Raw genomic sequence first — 18,754 nt, forward strand, 5'->3', positions numbered from 1 at the left:
TTGAAAGTTGTTCTGGCGTAAAATTGCACAGATTGTGGGTAACGTGTGCGGCTTGGAGGCAGGAATATCTACGCTTTGGTGGAAGCACTAGATCGAGATTCTGTATAAATACACAGGCTCCTAGAAGCGTTAGAATATATATTTTACGAATATATTACATGTAATATGTATTTTGAAATTCCATACTTTCATCTTGATGTTCGTTACGAGTAGACCGCGGATTTTTATGAAATTTCATATTTTTCTCAACACAGCTAAAGAACTGGAACCTACGTAAATATTTATTTCATCCATTTGGTTTTATAGTAAGTAGTTCGCTTTGAATATATTTTTTTATATTTTTGCACATTGTGCATTTTGTGTTTTTTTTTTGTGCGTTTAAATTTTCCATAAATGCATACAAATGCAGTCTAGTTATGATACTCGACTATCACGATTATATCGATAAAATTTGAAACGAGTCTGAAAAAAATATACATACAGAAACTGTAAAATACATATTTACTGCAAATGTATATTTCATAGAAATCGCCATACTATGCGTTTCAAGTATTGTGAAACATAATAGTATGTGTTTGATGATTATGAAACACATACTATCGTGTTTCATAATATTTTAAGAGGAAATTCGAGAGTTATTGTTATTGTAAAATAAAACTCACGTTAATGTCAAATGTCAAAGATATCTATTTTACAAGGAAATCGCATCGAATCTAATTAAATTTGACAAATCTCATATACTTCGAGTTTGAAAATTGCAAATCGTAAGAATCTATTTTTAAAATGAAATATCATCAACAGTTATTCTGTTCGTCGTCATTAGTTTTCGTGGATAATTAATGTTTCGCGGTGTTAAAAAAAATGCGTTGGCTTTCAAGAAAATAAATGGTTTAAACTGGACGAAACAAGCGTGGTTGTCCAAACATGCGCATCTGTGTTATTCTACTTCATAAATAAAATGAATAATAAATTCTGCTTTCAAATTAAAAAGTCGCCTTTATTAGGTCGTATTTTTTGTCTTTCTCATTAGTGGAAAGCTTGAAATAACAACAGCGACCAAGCAGCCAGCTCTGATTCTAAAATGTAAAAATATTTCAAATTACATTTTATCCAGCAGGATCAAGGCGAGAACGTAACAGAACTGTGGCTGTGCTATCTGTATTACTTTTAATTTAATAAGGTAAATGAAATTGTTGATGCAATAAGAATTGTCACCGAAATCGTACATTTAAATTTCGTTCAAATATCTTCTTCTGCGCAAGTTGCTTAAACCAAATGCATTCTCCGATATAACGTTGCCTTAGATGAAATATTTTCTTTCGCATAATTCCTTAGGTCAAATATTTTCTTGGATATAAGTTTGCTTAGACTAAACGTCCTCAACGTTGTATGTGTACGATACGTCTGAGTATACTTCGTCTATTTCTACTTAACGATTGCAATTTCCTCTTCTAAACGTAATTCCAACGTAACAAATCATTCGATTCATTCAATTCGACTCTTTCTTGAAATAACGTACATCAAATTTCATTATCAATCAAATTTAATTTATATTTATATTTATACGTATAACGTATCTGAGTATATTTTGTATTAAGTTGTCCGAAAAGTTTCTCTCGTTTTATAAGGTGATAATAGACGAACAACGATTTCTGTTTCATATTATTTTATTGAATTATATGATCCATTTCGTTATATTTCTATTATTACGTTCGTGCATAATTCAATAAACTAATATAAAACAAAAAACATTGTGCGTCTATTATTACCTTATAAAACGAAAGAAACTTTTGGACAACTATACTTCGTCTATTTCTACTTAACGATTGCAATTTCCTCTTCTAAACGTAATTCCAACGTAACAAATCATTCGATTCATTCAATTCGACTCTTTCTTGAAATAACGTACATCAAATTTCATTATCAATCAAATTTAATTTATATTTATATTTATACGTATAACGTATCTGAGTATATTTTGTATTAAGTTGTCCGAAAAGTTTCTCTCGTTTTATAAGGTGATAATAGACGAACAACGATTTCTGTTTCATATTATTTTATTGAATTATATGATCCATTTCGTTATATTTCTATTATTACGTTCGTGCATAATTCAATAAACTAATATAAAACAAAAAACATTGTGCGTCTATTATTACCTTATAAAACGAAAGAAACTTTTCGGACAACCTAATACATTTCTAGCTAAAAGTTGCAATCTCCTCTTGCAAAAATAATTTCAACAAAATTAACCATCCGAACCGAGCCTTTCCTACAACATCATATTAAATTTCCATTATATCAGACTTCATTATCAATAAAACTGAATTTGTATTCGTCATTAGGACGATGTCTAGAGTAATCAGGATCCAAAATTAGGCTAAGACAAAAGCCGGCGGCTTAAAGCCAAGATTATCCATCAGGCCGGATTATCCATTAGCTCTCTGTTAAACATTTAACAAGCCTAGGACCAGACTCCAGCCATACGAACCCTTGTGCGTGGCAGAAATCGTTAGAACCGTGGCAGACTTGACGTAACTCAGCCATGACGTAAACATTCCAGATATCAATCCACGACGTTGTCATGTTCCAAAGTAATGTTCGCTTGTGCCGTTCGCGTTGCACGTTCAATTTGCGCGCTGGTAGCGTCGCGATTTAGACGTGACCGAGCGTAATCGAGCATATTGGCCGAATGGAATCGCGAACCGGAATCAGGGGAACGAGACAACTCGTTCGTAGCTCGAATTCGTGAAATTCGTCGGCGAAGCAACACCCTCGATCATCGCGGAACTTACGAGAACAGTTGGCTGCAAGGCGTCTTACGGTGGAAATGGAACGCGATGGAATAGCCGGCGTATTTTCGACGATAAGACGCGCGAGTCCACACCGGAAGTAGGTGTTCCAAGCCGGTCAGGTACCAGTTCTAGAGGATTTGTCCGAGGCCAGGAATTTTTCGTCGCTCGGAATGCTCACCACGTACATGACGCAAATTGAAATTCTTGTTTCGCTTACCGGTATTTGTCGTCTCTGCCGATTTGCGGACTCTGTTCCTGATATCGATCGAACCCGGAAGGTACACGGAACCCGATTCCTGTTCCGGACCACGCTCCCGTTCACTTTATTGCCGGATGATCGAATTTTCATTAGCTTCTTGCTGCGTCGGCATACGAATCCGCCGACTATTTTCCTTTTGTGCTTGGCTGTTTCCATTTTGCACTAATCAATAGCCAAGTGTCCTCTTTTATACGTTTTGGCAAAAATTGGTGAACACGTGCCTTTTTATATTAGTATGTAGCGTAATGTTAAAGGGGACATCTTGTAATTTGTGATTTTGCCCATTTGAAATAGTAAACTAATTTCATTTAAGCTTAGAATTCTTTTAAATATCGTAACAGTTATTTCGCAAAATATGAACTGAAGATTTTTTCAACTTGTTTCCGCTGCTGTTTTCTTTCTCTATAGATTTTATCATATCTTTTACAAACTTGTTTCGACATTACTATCTTCCTTTACAAAATCTTTGGTACAAAAGATTCTTCTCTTTTTTCCCCAATCAAATCAATCATTACACAGGAATTATATTAACATGACAGAAATTAAATGATATTTAAAATTCATCTTCAAAGCATATACGTTCATGCGTATATAATTACCCCTACATTCTCTACTTATTGCGTTTGTTTCATATTAACACAAAATTTTACCTTCGTGATATTAAGGAGCTTTAAGATTCAATATATTCAATTCGTTAATACGAGTTAAAAATTGAACTCCTATTTAAAGAATCGTTTTTAATATCACTTTATAAATATTTATACGATAAAATGATATTTAAGAAAGAATTTTTACAAAAGACTATTGGAGGAGCACGAGGAAAATGTTACGTTAACCGGGAACCTACGACATCTAGTTCGTGATCGCGTTAGGTACATTTCCGAAACTCGAAATTAAATAGATTTCATTCTAAATTAGTAGAGTAGAAGATACGTTGGCTTGATTGGATACGCGGAACTGATTTTTATATCTCTTTGTTAAAAACTGTAACAGAATTCGGAGAAATTTTTAGCAGACAGACACGAAATAGTACGTGTGCCAGTATGTGGGTATTCAAAACGTGGTCCTGCAGATACATGGCTCGACAGATACGAATCGATCGTATCTCGCGGGAATCGAGTTTGTTCCGGGGAACTACACCAACGATTATTAAATTGCTTGGATTATTAATTTTGTGTTTCAGCATTCACATAGAATAATCGCACTTCTATGGAGAACACATGACTGGTAAATGATGACAGTGAGGCACTTTAACAAAATATACTCTAATATCGCTAATGCTGAATCTAATTATCTTTTTTACTAGAAAATAAATAAATAATACTGAAATAGTATAGGTAGAATTCTTTTGAAATAGTTTGATCAACTCTACTAGGTAGCTAGGTAATAAATATTTTTGTTTCGGTCACTTTAATACATGTTTCGATGAAAGAAACGAACGATAAATCTTGAAAACATGTACAGGAACTGAAGTTAAATTTACAGTATACTGTGTAGAATTACAGTAAAAAAATATTCAACAATTGTTTCTGTTTGCGCACTATTTCGTTCAAAAGGCTTCAAAGTGTTCTTTTTACGACTAGTTTTTTCTGAAACCAATAACATTTTAGTTCTTTCATATCGCACCATTTTTCTGTATGAATATTACACAAAACTTGGCGAATTTATTTGAAAATAGCAAAAATATCAGATATTTATAAAATTGAAATCAATAAATCTATATAATTAGAAAAAAATGTATCGATGCATATTTCGGTTACAAATATTTATTTGAAAGCATATATTTTATTAAAATGTATTTTCAGGAATCGCTTGATAATTCGTTTCGTTCGGTGAACTTCGCAAGTATTTTATAATAAAATGTTCTTCTTTCAACAGACGTCGTTCTCATTATTTATCGTGAACAATAACAGCAATTTAATGCTAAAAACATTTTCCTCTTTCGAAATGAATTATCGAACGACGTAAACACCTTTCATTGAGACAGATTAAACGAAATCATTTTTTGAAAAGAATCTTTTTTGCAAAACATGTCAAATAACGTGACGGAAAAAATTGCATGTACAATATGTGGAATTTTTCAATAAAATTAGCTACAGTGTTTGTTTGATCGAGTAGCAGAATAAATTTCAACTGGCATTCTTGTTGCTGCGTATATTAAACGGCAGAAACATGAAATAGTTAAAAACGTAATTTACAATTTTTGGCTGTGCATCGGCGCTCTGTTCGCGAGTAATCTCTCGTCGAAACGATACGCATTGAAAATATCATTTTTCCTTTCTCTCTCCTCTCTTCATTCTATTTTCATTTATTTATCTTTCTTCGTTTCCTCTTTTTGTTTTTTTGGCTTTTCATATTTATTCACGCGTTCGCCTCCGTTCTGTCAATTTTTATGCACTCAATGTATTTTCGTCCCGAAACAATTTGTCTCGTGTCAGAGTGAAATACGTTGTATTATTTATTTGTGATCGTGCGTGTACGCAACGTATGCCAGCTAGTCGACACGACAGCGACGATACATACTTCAATTTTCCAGTAATATTTTCCAACAATTTTAAGCGCTTCAACGCCCGAAACGATAACGATTACCAGCCGATAAAAGATTCACTGGAAAACGGGAATAAACTTTTCTAATTGCGAGCACCAGGCGAAATTTGTTGCAAAGCACCAAGCTGTTTTTGAATTATTGGGCCAGACATTGGCAATTTTATTCTCTATCCTGCGCAGTAACGTTAATATATAGCGACGCGGAACGTGCCACGTGTTTTCATCGGTGTGTTTATCTTCGAAATTGAAAAGTATTGTTATTTCCGTGAATTATACAAATTCCTTAGATCGTGTTGTTTAATTTTAGTTTTCCGTTTATATTTCTATATTCAAATGAAACGAGAAAGTATCTGGTAATGTACAGATACATTGACGAAGATCAATCGGAGCGTTTCAACACCCAAAGATTACTTTAATGCCGTCTTCGATTTTGCTCTTCCTCCATTCCCAAGGTTTTTCGTTCACTCCTTTTCTCATTCCCCAATGGCTTTCCGGGGACTTTTACCGGCTTCGTATTCTCTGACAGACGATTACCTTTGCTCAAGAAGATAAGTAAATCTGATCTCGATAGATTCAACATTGTTTTATCGAGGATATCTAAGCCTGAAAGGACTTTGATTTGTACCACCTAATCGATAAGATTCTTAAGAGAAAGAATATCGAAACGAAGCGTTGAAATGGGTGTTTAAAACGAAGGAAATATTCCTGTTATTTTGAACTGATTTTTTCTAAAAGAATTCGAATTTCTTGCTAGGACTTTCAATCGATAAGTTTCCAGAAAAATGTACAAAATTTACAACGATTCGTTTTTAAAGATATGACTGACTTTTCGTAAAATAAATGGGCAAGAACTCGTGTTTCTTCTTGTGAAATATATCTTTTCATATAACTTTTGTTTCTTTTCTTTATATTTTAAATGGTTACAAATTTATAGTATATTATGTCTTTTTTAGAAAAGAATTTTAGTTAGAACAGCAACGACGCGACTAGCTACAGGATAAAAACTATTCATTAAAGATCACAGCGAGTCCACGTAAATAATTGAATACCGAAACTCGATACCAATTAAAGCAGTGCAATTCGTTACGAGCCGCTTCTCATTTGCAAAGCCTGCTGCCAATGACTCTGTCGGTTCTGAAACTCCGTGTGACTGCCCCTTAATTAGCGAGCCTCATTCCACATGACACTCGAGTCTTGGAATTTGACATCAAATATTCTTACGGTAGCAAATCTGACACGAGTGATTTCAGAATCTCGTCATTTACCTTCAAGTTCGGGGATATATTAATTATTAACTCGTTGGAAAAGTTCATAATCAAGTTTATATAAAATTAAAAGGTAATACATTTTTATAGAATCAGAATTACATTAAATGATCTGCACCGTTTGTTTTACGACGACCTTTTGGCATTTATTGTATAGCTTCAAGATTATTTTTCTCAAGATTTTTTCAATTTTTTTTTTATCAATCAATCACATTTCAGGTAAAATTTAGCAAGTTTTCGAGAATAATTTATAGACTAGATATATTCATACAATTTCATAATTTTATGAAAATAATTAAAAACATATAGCATAGATAAAAAATTGTTGTCTCTACTAAATATTACAACGAGAACTGTACTTTACATACACTATATATATTTGCTTGTTACATGCGTTCTGTTTATGTTTGCATCTTCGCGTAAATTCATAAAATCCACAGTCCATCATAAATCCAAGATTGATCAAACAAAGATATAAATGAAATTACATAGAGATACATAACATTAGGCGATTTAACTGCTCGATTTGATCAATTTTATTGATCTGAGAGGGACTGTCTTATTCTACTTTGAGATTCATTCGGCATCCGTAACAAACACAACATATGCGTAAATTACCGTTGATTTTCTGGTTGTAAAATCGATAGAAGCTTTATACTTCGAAAGATCATAAATATTGAATCCTACGACTTCGCGTTATGTCGTGTCCTCAATAATGGTATCTGGTTCTCCTGAGTCATCGCCATTGAGTTTCACCGATGTTAATACTTACGTCCCCAGAGTCATTGATGTCTGACCTCACGACACGGGGATAGTCAGTATTACTTACGTCTCCAGGGTCGTTCAGATCAAGTCTTACGACTTGAAACTTGGCCGAGAGTTTGACGTCCCGTCAATATCGATTTATATGACCCTGTGCTTTTCACATTGGCCTATAACCTCGGCTATCATCGATAAAATTCTATGATTGCTACCTTATGATTAACCCTTTTGATACTGACTGTTCTCTATGATTTATGTGGATATCGATGGAATATTTAAAGTAGTAAGGTATATTCAGCTGACCTGTAGAAAGTTTGTCAACGAATAATGCGAAGGTATCTTTCGTACTCGAAGTTTTGATTGTCCGGCTATTACTGTCACTTTTCACTTGTATCGGTCTTCGCGGTTTTGCATACTTAAGAATAAGAATCAATATTTATTATTGGATTTATTTTATATAAAGATGTACGAAGATAATATAAATATAGCGAATTGTAGAAACGTATCAAATTTTCAATTTGTAAAAAAATTCACGTACAGCGCATATTTTCGTGCGGGGAAGATGATTACAAACTTCAACAAACAGAATAATGAGAAACTTAAAATGAAAATTTCGATGATCGTAGAGTGATATTAAAAATATCTTCTACCAAGTATTCCATGTACCATAACAAAATCTAATTTCCGAAAGCAAACTCATTTTATCATTATTATGGCTGCCAACCACATTTGTGCAATGCGATCGTAAAATTCCTTGAGAGAAACAGAACGATGTTTGTGCTTCTTTGGAGTAATGTTTATCTTATTGCAAAGTTTCTACCAAGCTCTTATTACAAAAGAAAGTGTTAACCATACTCTGCTTCACGATCGTCCAATCACAGTACCTTATACTCGACACAGACAAGATTACTAGAAACTGCAATTTCCTGAAAGAACCCTTCCTTTCTATCTTCTATACAGATTCAATCCTATTACCGTCGACATCTGATATATTTTCTATTTTTTTTTTTTTTAAATTATCTCCAACATCTTTCCCTTATTCGAAAGTCACGTTCCGCGAAGAAGCCGCGACCTGGAACCCACGTAATCAACGAACAGGGTCCTCGAAGGAGGCGAGGAAATATTCAATTTTTTTCCATTTCCAGGCAAGAATCGCTTGGTAATTTCATTGGACGTAGACATGCACGGCCGCACACTGCTATCTCACGGTCCGACAAGTGAAATTCGATACCACGCCGTAATTGCTGCAATCCATTTTCCACGATAGAACTTTTCCTTATTCGCGTCTATCCCGTATTTTTCCGTTTCCATTTTCTTTTCCCGCTTTTCCGTACGCGTCTACGCGTTCCAACGTCACACAGCTTTCCTTCTCTCTTTTCTTGTTTCTTTTATCCAGTCGTCGTTTCCTCTTGTGAGCGCTACGGATCGCCAGCTTTTTGCCAACGTAGCCAGCAATAAACGATTACAGGCACACCGGAACGAGTAAAGTTTGTTCCATCAACGATCTTCAATGTTATTTTTTTATTGATTCAACCGGTCACCGACGACGATTGGATTATACTTATTTTACGAGCTCTATATAAGTCGTATCAATTTCATTTCATAGCTGGCTGAAAGCTACGCTACCCTAAAATCAATTCAATGTTCTTTTGATACGATTTTCTTTCCATTGTGGGTTTTAAGAATTTATAGGGAAACTTGAATCTTACGTCTTTCTTTCTTTAAATAAATTACAGTTTGTTTGCTTGTTTATATTGGTATTGTTTATTTAATTTTCATTCAAGTCTGTTGACATTCTCGAGCTACTTTTCTACATTTTTGAATTGGTTGTTTACATCGCTAGTTTACACTTTGTTCATATTTTCCACGCGACACAATATTTGATTATTGCGTTACGTCCCGAGAATTGAATGACCTGGGTGAAAAATTAAATTTGCATCGTCAATAATGTACGAGTACCATAAGTTTGAATTCAAAAGAATACTGTATGGTATTTCTGATATTATTTGTTGTTGTATTGTTTAGTGACTCTATTTTGTGTTTCCTCGCAATGAACTTTTTCTATTTGTAAATTATCTTTAATGTACTTAATTATAATTTTATTTAATATCGAATTTATCTTTTCGAAAAAAACTACTCTCATAAAAATTTGTATATATAAATATACAACCAGACTGCGAATGTTTATGTGTCACTTTTATTATGTTTATATTTCGTAAGAAGTTCCATGTACCAGAATGTCTGCCAAAGATATACGAGATAAGAAACTACTGATTATAACATCTACCTATAAGGGAAATTTATTTTCTATTTAAATTCCTTTTCTTTAATTATGTTTATAAAAGTATAAATTTACATATTTGAATATCCCCAGTCTACGTGTAACATGTCAGATTTGATTTCTCTAGACAATTTCACAATCTCTTTCATTTCTTTCTTCGATGCACTCGTTGCTTTAGAAACATATCCGTAATGACGCTTTCTTCCTCTCGCGTCGATAGCGACGGTTACCCTTGAGCTATAAAGCATAAACCCGACCGATTTTACATCCGAACCTTGTGAACCTTGTTCGCGATGCTGAAAGGGACAGGGCACGACCTTCTGTCCTGGCAGACACGAGGCAGAAGAGCGTGAGACGCTCTTGCAAGATTTTGTTTGATCTTCCGCAGTGAATAATTCGCCATCAACGTGTTTCCCTTGTCGTGAGCAACGCTTTGTCGCTCGGGTTTTCTGTGCTTTTTATTTCCGCGGGATTTATCGGGCCGCGTGTGAAACGATCGCGTCCACTGAAACCGCGACCGACGCGACAGCTTGGTATAAAGGATGAAAAAGCGATCGTGTTGAGCATTTTGCCGGTTAACAGCATTCGATACTTGCGAATAAATCACACTTGTATGTTTCCCAATAATTTATCCAATTTATTATTACAATTTACTATTAAAAATAATACGTTTCAGTCCGTGAGAAAAAGAAAGGATATCAAGTTTTAGCATTCTTGAAGAAATAAAAGTTTAATTTTCAACTAATGTCACGATTTCCAGTTTTCTCGTAGATATGTTATGAAAATAAAACTTTTTACTCGTCGTCTTATTCTGTATGATTTTCTACTTTTACCTGTAATTTTAAATAATATGTGACATACTGAACTGTAAAAAATGAAAAGTACGTTGTACAGCTCAATTTTGATAACTGCAATAAAACTTTGAGAATTTTAATTCACGTCACTACGACATGGTCGTAATGATAAAGAGCACATACAGGAGCATACGAGAAAATGTTAAACTCAAAATTCATTGAAATCTACATTCCTCATTTTTCCCGCGAGCTCTTTTATATAATATTAATTAAAATTCTTTGGATCAACATTTTTGAAATATACAGGGTGTTTCATTTTTATCTCGGTATCAGGATGTTTTATGATTAAAATTATGACAAAGTTATGACAAAAATATCAATATCATAAATGATTGGATTTTCGTTCGAATTATTTCGAATTCGTAAATAAACGTATTTTAATACACAATCTGAACATATTTTTGGTAGGGTAATTGTTACAAATATTAATCATAAAGGGTTACGCGAAACGTGCTGAAAAATGTAATTTAAAACAACGAGACGCAAAATACAGATTTATTGGTTATTTACCGAATCAATACCAAAAATATTGTTTCAATAAATTAAATAAAAATAATATATGTCATTTCAAATACTCAGTTGTCAGAACAGTGTATAGTATAAATATTATACATCAAACAACATTGATACTTGCGAAATATGGTACTCTTGAATATTAATTTCAATCTGTGGTAAGGGTATTCTTATTTACATTGCATTTCCTTTAGCATGTAAGGATTTTTTTTTACCTCTTTACATTTATTAGATTATCCAATAAATAATAAAATTTAAAACCTTTAAAAGCTTAAAATGGATAAAATATCTTAAAAGTAAGAAGAACATAATAACTACTAAACTGCGAATGTTTATACATTTGGAAGTGTAAAAACGCGCATAATATACATATAATACGCGAAAATATAAGAAACATTCAGAGTAAAATACCTGCTATAATATTTAATGATTAAAAAAATGTTTGTTTAAGATCCACTTTTTTTACAATCATAGAAATACAAATTCTGTATAATCATGCGCAATTTAATAGTTACAGGCATAACATGTAGCGATAATGAATTAAGCGTGTAAATCATTTAACAGCCAATACGTAGCATTCGCTTGAATATGATATATTTTACTGCAAATACGATTCCCATCGTTTCGAATGGATGCAATTTTCTTTCGACACACGTGACAAATTCGCGAAGCCAGTGTGCCACTATGGCAGCCGAAGTTCAGCGGTGTGGATCATTTAAACTTCTCCAGGACAATTTCGGCGATAATGAAGAACGATCGTAGTGATGAATCAACCGCAATTACCGGCTTACGCTCGACACGCTGAAATGGATGGGATCGCGCGATCTGTTTACACGTCGAGACGACTAAAGAAGAGGAATTCGTCGATGAATTATTTTCTACCTTGCTGGATTATAATATTCGATCATCACTTTGACGATATTAAGGAAAAATGTGTACAATTAATTACGTAAAACGATGCATTAGAATATTGCGTTTAAGGTCTTAGAATTCTCGTTTCATCGTTTAATCTCATTTAACTATGTAGAAATAAAAATATGATATATGATATATGGAAGATTATTGAATATTTTTAATTTTCCAATTTTTTAATTTCTTATTTTTTTTTCTTTTTTTAGAGAATAATTTTTTGTATCTCAAAGCTTCTTGCATTTCTTGTATCGAGTATACTATGTTACTTTAATATATTGCTTTAATAGTAATAATTTTACATGACATTTGAGATGTGAAATTTATGCTACTACAATATATTTAATGATTCAGCTTTTCTCAGGCTACGCTGTTTGAAAAGATTGGACATTTTTACACAATCCCGGAAAAGTAAAGAGGTATTGTGATTGTTCGTAATAGGATCATTGTTCATGTATTTTTCACAATGTAGCTGATTGATTAACAAAAACTTTTAGGAGGAATTATTTAATCACAACTTTTATTATTTTAACATCGGGTTAAAAGCATCTGCGATATTCGCAGGTTCGCCAACTTTTACAATATAATGGCTTTGTAAACTGGATCCCTTTTATCAGAGGAAATAAATTTCCGAACGCTTTTGTTCTCGGCCGACCAGTTTTTATTATCTCTTTTTAATAAACACGAAATGCGTTTTTCATTGAACACGAAATCGCGTGCAGATACCAACAATCGATTTCAAACTGTATACCACAGATTTCCAGCGCTAACATGCCTCTTTAGGTCTCTCGAATTGCATTATTTTTCCTCTTTCCATTCGTTTTCTCTTCCCTTGTCCGTTTCACTCTGGATATTTACAAAAGCGGTAGAAAACAAAAATATACGGGTTTCCCTGGTATATTTATCTTCATTTATAGTACGATTAACCTACAACTTGTTTCCACCAATTTACGCGAAATTTTGTACAGAAGTGTTCGTCTGGAGCTGAAGCTGGTAGAATATGAATCTCGTGAGAGCTAAATTGATCAACTTCGCGTTTAAAGATTTCTTAATTTTATTGTACGGATACACGATTAGTATTGAATTTCATTAAGAAACAAATTATTTCCCCTCATAAGTTTATTTATCATAAGGAAATTGCTTAGATAAATATATATTCCATGAACAAGTAAATTAAAAAAAAAAATCTTTGTAACGTCGTTGCATTTTTTATTTTAAAATTTAAATACCTTAAAAAGCAAATAATTAACTATAAAATGTTTAACTTTTGAGTTTTATGGATTAGAAAATTATTTAATACTTGCAAATAAAGGACAAATCGTGCGTAATGGTTAATCCATATAGAATAATTTTGTAGGCTTTTCCTCTGTTTTCTACATAATACATCGAGTATCTACGATTTATCAATTTTACGAAATTGGGTTTGGTTATGAGCATATTTGGTCCAGGCTGGGCCATTTGTGTTCCATGTACTGCGCAAAATCGCCGACGAAGTCCTATTCCTCCTCTGTAAATTCCAGGCGTCAAGACTACTTCTACTTCGTCTGACGTGATACGGTCACTCTCCATGCGGCTGAGACATTGTCTGACATAGCGCTGTCACTTTCTACTGATTTCGCGGAGTGCCACCGATCATTGACATATTCTACTTTTTGTCCCGTTTTATATTATATCGTTGACATCTTCTACTTATTATTCCACTTTATATCATAAAATTAATCATACATTTCGTTCGCTTTAAAGACAGAATTGTCACCAGATGTTGATACATTCTACTTATTATCCCACTTTATATTATATCGTGGCGATCTTCTACTTATTATTCCACGTTAGAACTATATCATTGACATGATCTGTTTATTACTCCACTTTATATCATTAAAAGAAAAATATATTAAATACAAAAAATATTCACAAAACATGTTCATTCTCCCATGAGAAGTCAATTGGTATCTTAGGTTCGTATTGATAGCATACTGTCAATTATATCAGTGTTGTTTAATGGTCCCTTTTCTTTTTTTGAAGCCAGAATTGTTTGTCACGGAATGGTCGAAATTGCCGATTAGTCGGTTCAAGTCTGTTCCTCCTGTGGACAAGTGGTTGCTATTATCAGGATTGCAACCGTTGCATTAGGTAAGAGATCCAACCTGTACACATTCTCATCGGGATAATGCACTGCTAAGTGGATGCTCCGTACGTGTTGCGATTTGTACCCTATCAATCTTGATCCCGTGAGCTCGCGCGCACCTACGTTAACCGACACACGTATTCGAAACACGTGTGAGGCCGATTCACGAGCACAGAAACGCATTAGCACTTGCATACGTAACACATGCCACGACAAACGCACAACGGCTATATAGGTACATATAAGTGTTCAGGAATACGTAAGACGTACACGCATGATATGTACGTATACATATCTGTACACATGTGAACACAGAAGGATGAGTTTCATATACAGCTCGGTGTAGAGTAACGCTTTGGCATCGTGTACATGGTAAATCGCACAGAGTGAATCAGCATTGCTAGTCTAGCACCATAAGTGCTTGTGTTTCTCTGTTTGAAATGATTTGGTACTCTGTTGCAGTGACTTCTGCATAAGTGGACTTGCCAGGAATTGACAGTTTCAGGAAATGGTCAACCATATGTTTATCGAACGTTATGTTGTAAAATTAGCTGTTACGATTGTAATTATCCGGAAGAAGCACACGTGTTCGACTGTCGCGTGTAAATTTAGATTAAACAGTAAAACTATGAAAATTAAAAAGTCGGCGCTGTCTTTAATCTTCCGTGAATATTCCTGTCGTTGAACAAAATGGTAAACTTAGTTAAATATTCACTCAGTTTCCACGTATTTTACGGTTTAACGTTTCTTGTAGTTGTTGATGTAAAAATACATTGTTCTTTTCGTATCAATTTATTCGTACATGATTTAGTAACTCACGTCATAATTTACGTGTCAATATTTCACGAACTATCGAATTTATACGTGACAAATTAATGACCATAAGAGCGATTTGTCAATAAACATGATGAGACAACGAATGATTGATACACACTATTCTTGTATTTATTTGAAACAATACATTTTCGCGTTCTACTGTTTGTATTTGTCTTTTTCCTTTTTATAGGAGTCTATAGAATGGATGTCTCCTGTTACTTCTTATTATTGATAATAATAATAATATTTATGTGCATAACATCTTCCATTAACGTTATAACGTATGATGCGATGTTTGATTAAATAATTATATGACTCTGATTCTTTCTCAAGTTCCTGTTACTTTTGTAGTCTGACGTGAGATATATCATGTGTGTTATCTGTAATGTTTGTTACACGATGATTTGTGCGAGGGAAATTTTTCAGCGAATAATTTAATAAACATTAGAGGATAAATGATAGATGATAGAAGATGAAGAATAATAATAATTCCAGATACAAGAAATCCATTTGAATGTAATAATCCTTGATATTTTCTCTGTAAAATACTTACCAGAAGGTATTATCGATCTATTAAAACTTAAATTAAGTTATTTCAGAGTTTAGACTGCATATTGTAAAGCAAAGTGCATTGTTTGAATTGTTATTTATACCTATATTTTGAATTTCCTTTCACTGACGGTTATTTGTGTTTCATCGCACGGTATATTTGAATATTTTTGAGGCTCAGATTGCCTGCACCGAAGCTGCGACTCATCGTTTGCACTGAAGTTTATAAAAACCAGGATACCGTAGCGATCCTTTGTTATCACGTTAGATAAAGGACGTGGAAAAGCGATGATCGAGGAAGTGTGGACTTTGATTGCGAGAAATATCGTGTGGTGTGATGGAATTTTGGAGAACTAGCTGACCAATGCCAGGAACGCTGCGAGTAACACGAAAGCGGAATTTTTGTGGTGAAAGGAGTGGAATTTCACGCGAAATTTTAATAAACTTGCTTTGTATCGTTTTTTTCACACTTTTTCAGATCAAAGCTCCTTTGTTACATTATTGAAATAAAAGAGAATAATATTATTGTAAGAATAATAATATTATAAGATTAACATTTTTGTATATTTGTATTTTTAGATATTGAAAAACTAATTTTTTTTATCATTGGAGATATTGAATTAAACGAAGTATTGTATTATAGAAGAATACCTAAGATTAGGTAAAAGAACAACTGTTGCGAAAGAGAATTATTGTGTTACAAGATTTAAATTGTTATGTATCTGTATTTTTCTCGATTTTTGAAGAGATTGTATTAGTGTAGAATACACGAAAGAATAATTTTTGGTTTTTTAACATTTACTACTGCACTATGATATTATAAAATTGACAACAAATTTGACTTTTCAGATATTTGAGAAAATAATAAAAAAAAAAAAAAAAATGATGCTTCGATTGTTATACGTCTACTATGACATTATGAAACTATTATTATTATATTATAGAATTAGTATCGTTCCATATTTTTATTTGTAAATATTTAAAGACGAATATTTTTCAATCATGAAAGACATCGAAATATTTAAACAGCACGGAACAGTGTTTTGGTTATCACGAATTTACATATAATTACTTGTAATTACGCATAATTTCTTTGATCCCGGTTTCACGTTTCCGTGAAAATATTTGCTCTATTACGATGTGCAGTAACTTTCGAGATAAAATAAACAGGAAGCCGGTAATTTTCACCGGAGGAGTAATGCGTAGATTTTAATATCCGCTACAGTAATTTCAGTTTTCTACGAATCGCTGCATAGTTTCGACCAAGTGAGAACCGAAACGATTTTATTTACATCTGCAAACTGTATTTGTTTGCACTCTGCTTAAGCATCGCGCACCAGGTCTCGCGTAAACGCGACAAAATAAAAAAATTTTGGTTGAACAGAATATCGCCTTGTACACTCGTTCACTTGTTCTTTCTTTTGCTCGTCCCGATGTCTGTTTCGATTTCACGCTGTTTCGAATAATTATCGTTCCGACGACTACAACAATAACACAACTTTTATTTTAAAGGACGTAACTTTTTTCTTCGAATAAATTGTATAAAAAAATACAAGAGAAACCATAAGATGTAATAAAATATTAGTAAATACTGATTCAAAGGTGCAACTAGAAATCTTCGCATTTCGCAGTATTCGATCGAGCATCTCGAGCGAGTTTTCTATAAAAAAAGAAAAAAGGAGATCTGCATTCCATGCAAACACATTTCGCGTACCAATATAACCCGCAAACCCTTTCAGGCTCAACTAAATTCACAACTGCGGCAACTTGAAGAACGTTTCTAAACTACGGCCAATTCCGTGGTCGTTCGCCATTCAACGAAACGTTCTACGATACTTTGACAACGCGCTGGAATTGTCCGATCTGGTTTAATTGTAAGCCAACAGGCGAAGCCCGGAACGAAAACAAAAGGGGGACAGAAGAGGAAGGAAAAAAACTACAAAATGAAAAAAACAAAAGAGAGGGGAAAAAGGCAAAAAGATTGTCAAAGTTCGCTAAACCGGTGGTAAAGTGTGTACACTGACCCGGGAAAATTTCGTATGACGCGGCGAACGCAAACAAATCCTCTGCGGCCCACTCTAAATAAACAAGGAACGAGAAAGCTTGCTGCACCGCGTTTCGAGCACAGTTCGGTTACGCGGCACGCGCGTTTTTTAAACGGAAACTCAAATAGTTTAGCCAGGAGAGGAAAGAGAAAGAGGGAAACGTGCGAGAACGCCTCGGCGTCCGTGATATCGCTGCTTAACGATTCTCTTTGCAGATAGCGAACTTCGCGATCAAACAAGTCCCACGGTCCTCTCTTAAGCTCTCCCGTCCCACCCCCCACCCCCAACCTCTGACGCAGTTTCGAGTGTAATTCGTCGAAATTACAGTTTGCCCTCTCCGTCGTGCCTGATTCCGGGGGAATCAAGAGCACGTCGGTATTGATCACCGTCCACCCCTTCATCCTTTTTTTCCTCCCTTCGTCTTCGTTTTTCACCTTCCGCCTCTCGCGAATTTCCATGATCACGTTCACCACGCTGTTTACGTAATCGGTTTGCATTCTATGCGTTCTTCGTCATACTTTTGGACCACGCTAGGTATTTAATCTATAGCGGGTTGTTTGGATTTTTTGGACTTTTCAGCCGGTCGAATTTTTGGCTTGCACGGGTTTTATGGGATTATATAGCTGTCGCGATTAGAAATTTTGAAATGTAGATTTCAATAGGAATAACGCGTTGTTTCAGTGCTGTAGTTAGGATTCTCCAAGGATTAAACGATACTTGATTCACTTCTAAAGGCATTCTTTCTGTTCATAAATTAAGAGAAAGACTAACAATGTTGGAAATAGTAAACCGAAGTTTAAGAATATTGACTTGTAAGATGACGTTACACGTAATAAATACTTGGAAATTTATGTAGTTGAATAGAACAGTTGATAGTGTGTTACTTTATCTTGAAGAAGTTAGTTGCAATGTATATACATACATACACATATGCATATACACAATTCTTATTGGATATAATTGGCAGTGAGAAGTCACAAATTATATATAGCAATTATGGAATAACGCTGTTTTTAAATATTTAATAGCAA

The 18,754-nt window shown here is 34.0% G+C and overlaps 1 protein-coding gene across 2 annotated transcripts in view; it reads right to left on the reverse strand.

Annotated features, from left to right (window-relative positions):
- Nucleotides 1-18,754, reverse strand: part of LOC100749550 (glutamate receptor 1) — a 339,260-nt gene that overhangs the window by 52,552 nt on the left and 267,954 nt on the right. The gene's annotated exons all lie outside the window — the stretch shown is intronic.

Source organism: Bombus impatiens, unplaced genomic scaffold (assembly GCF_000188095.3).
Source record: "Bombus impatiens unplaced genomic scaffold, BIMP_2.2 scf_0128, whole genome shotgun sequence".
NCBI classification, from domain to species: Eukaryota; Metazoa; Arthropoda; class Insecta; order Hymenoptera; family Apidae; genus Bombus; species Bombus impatiens.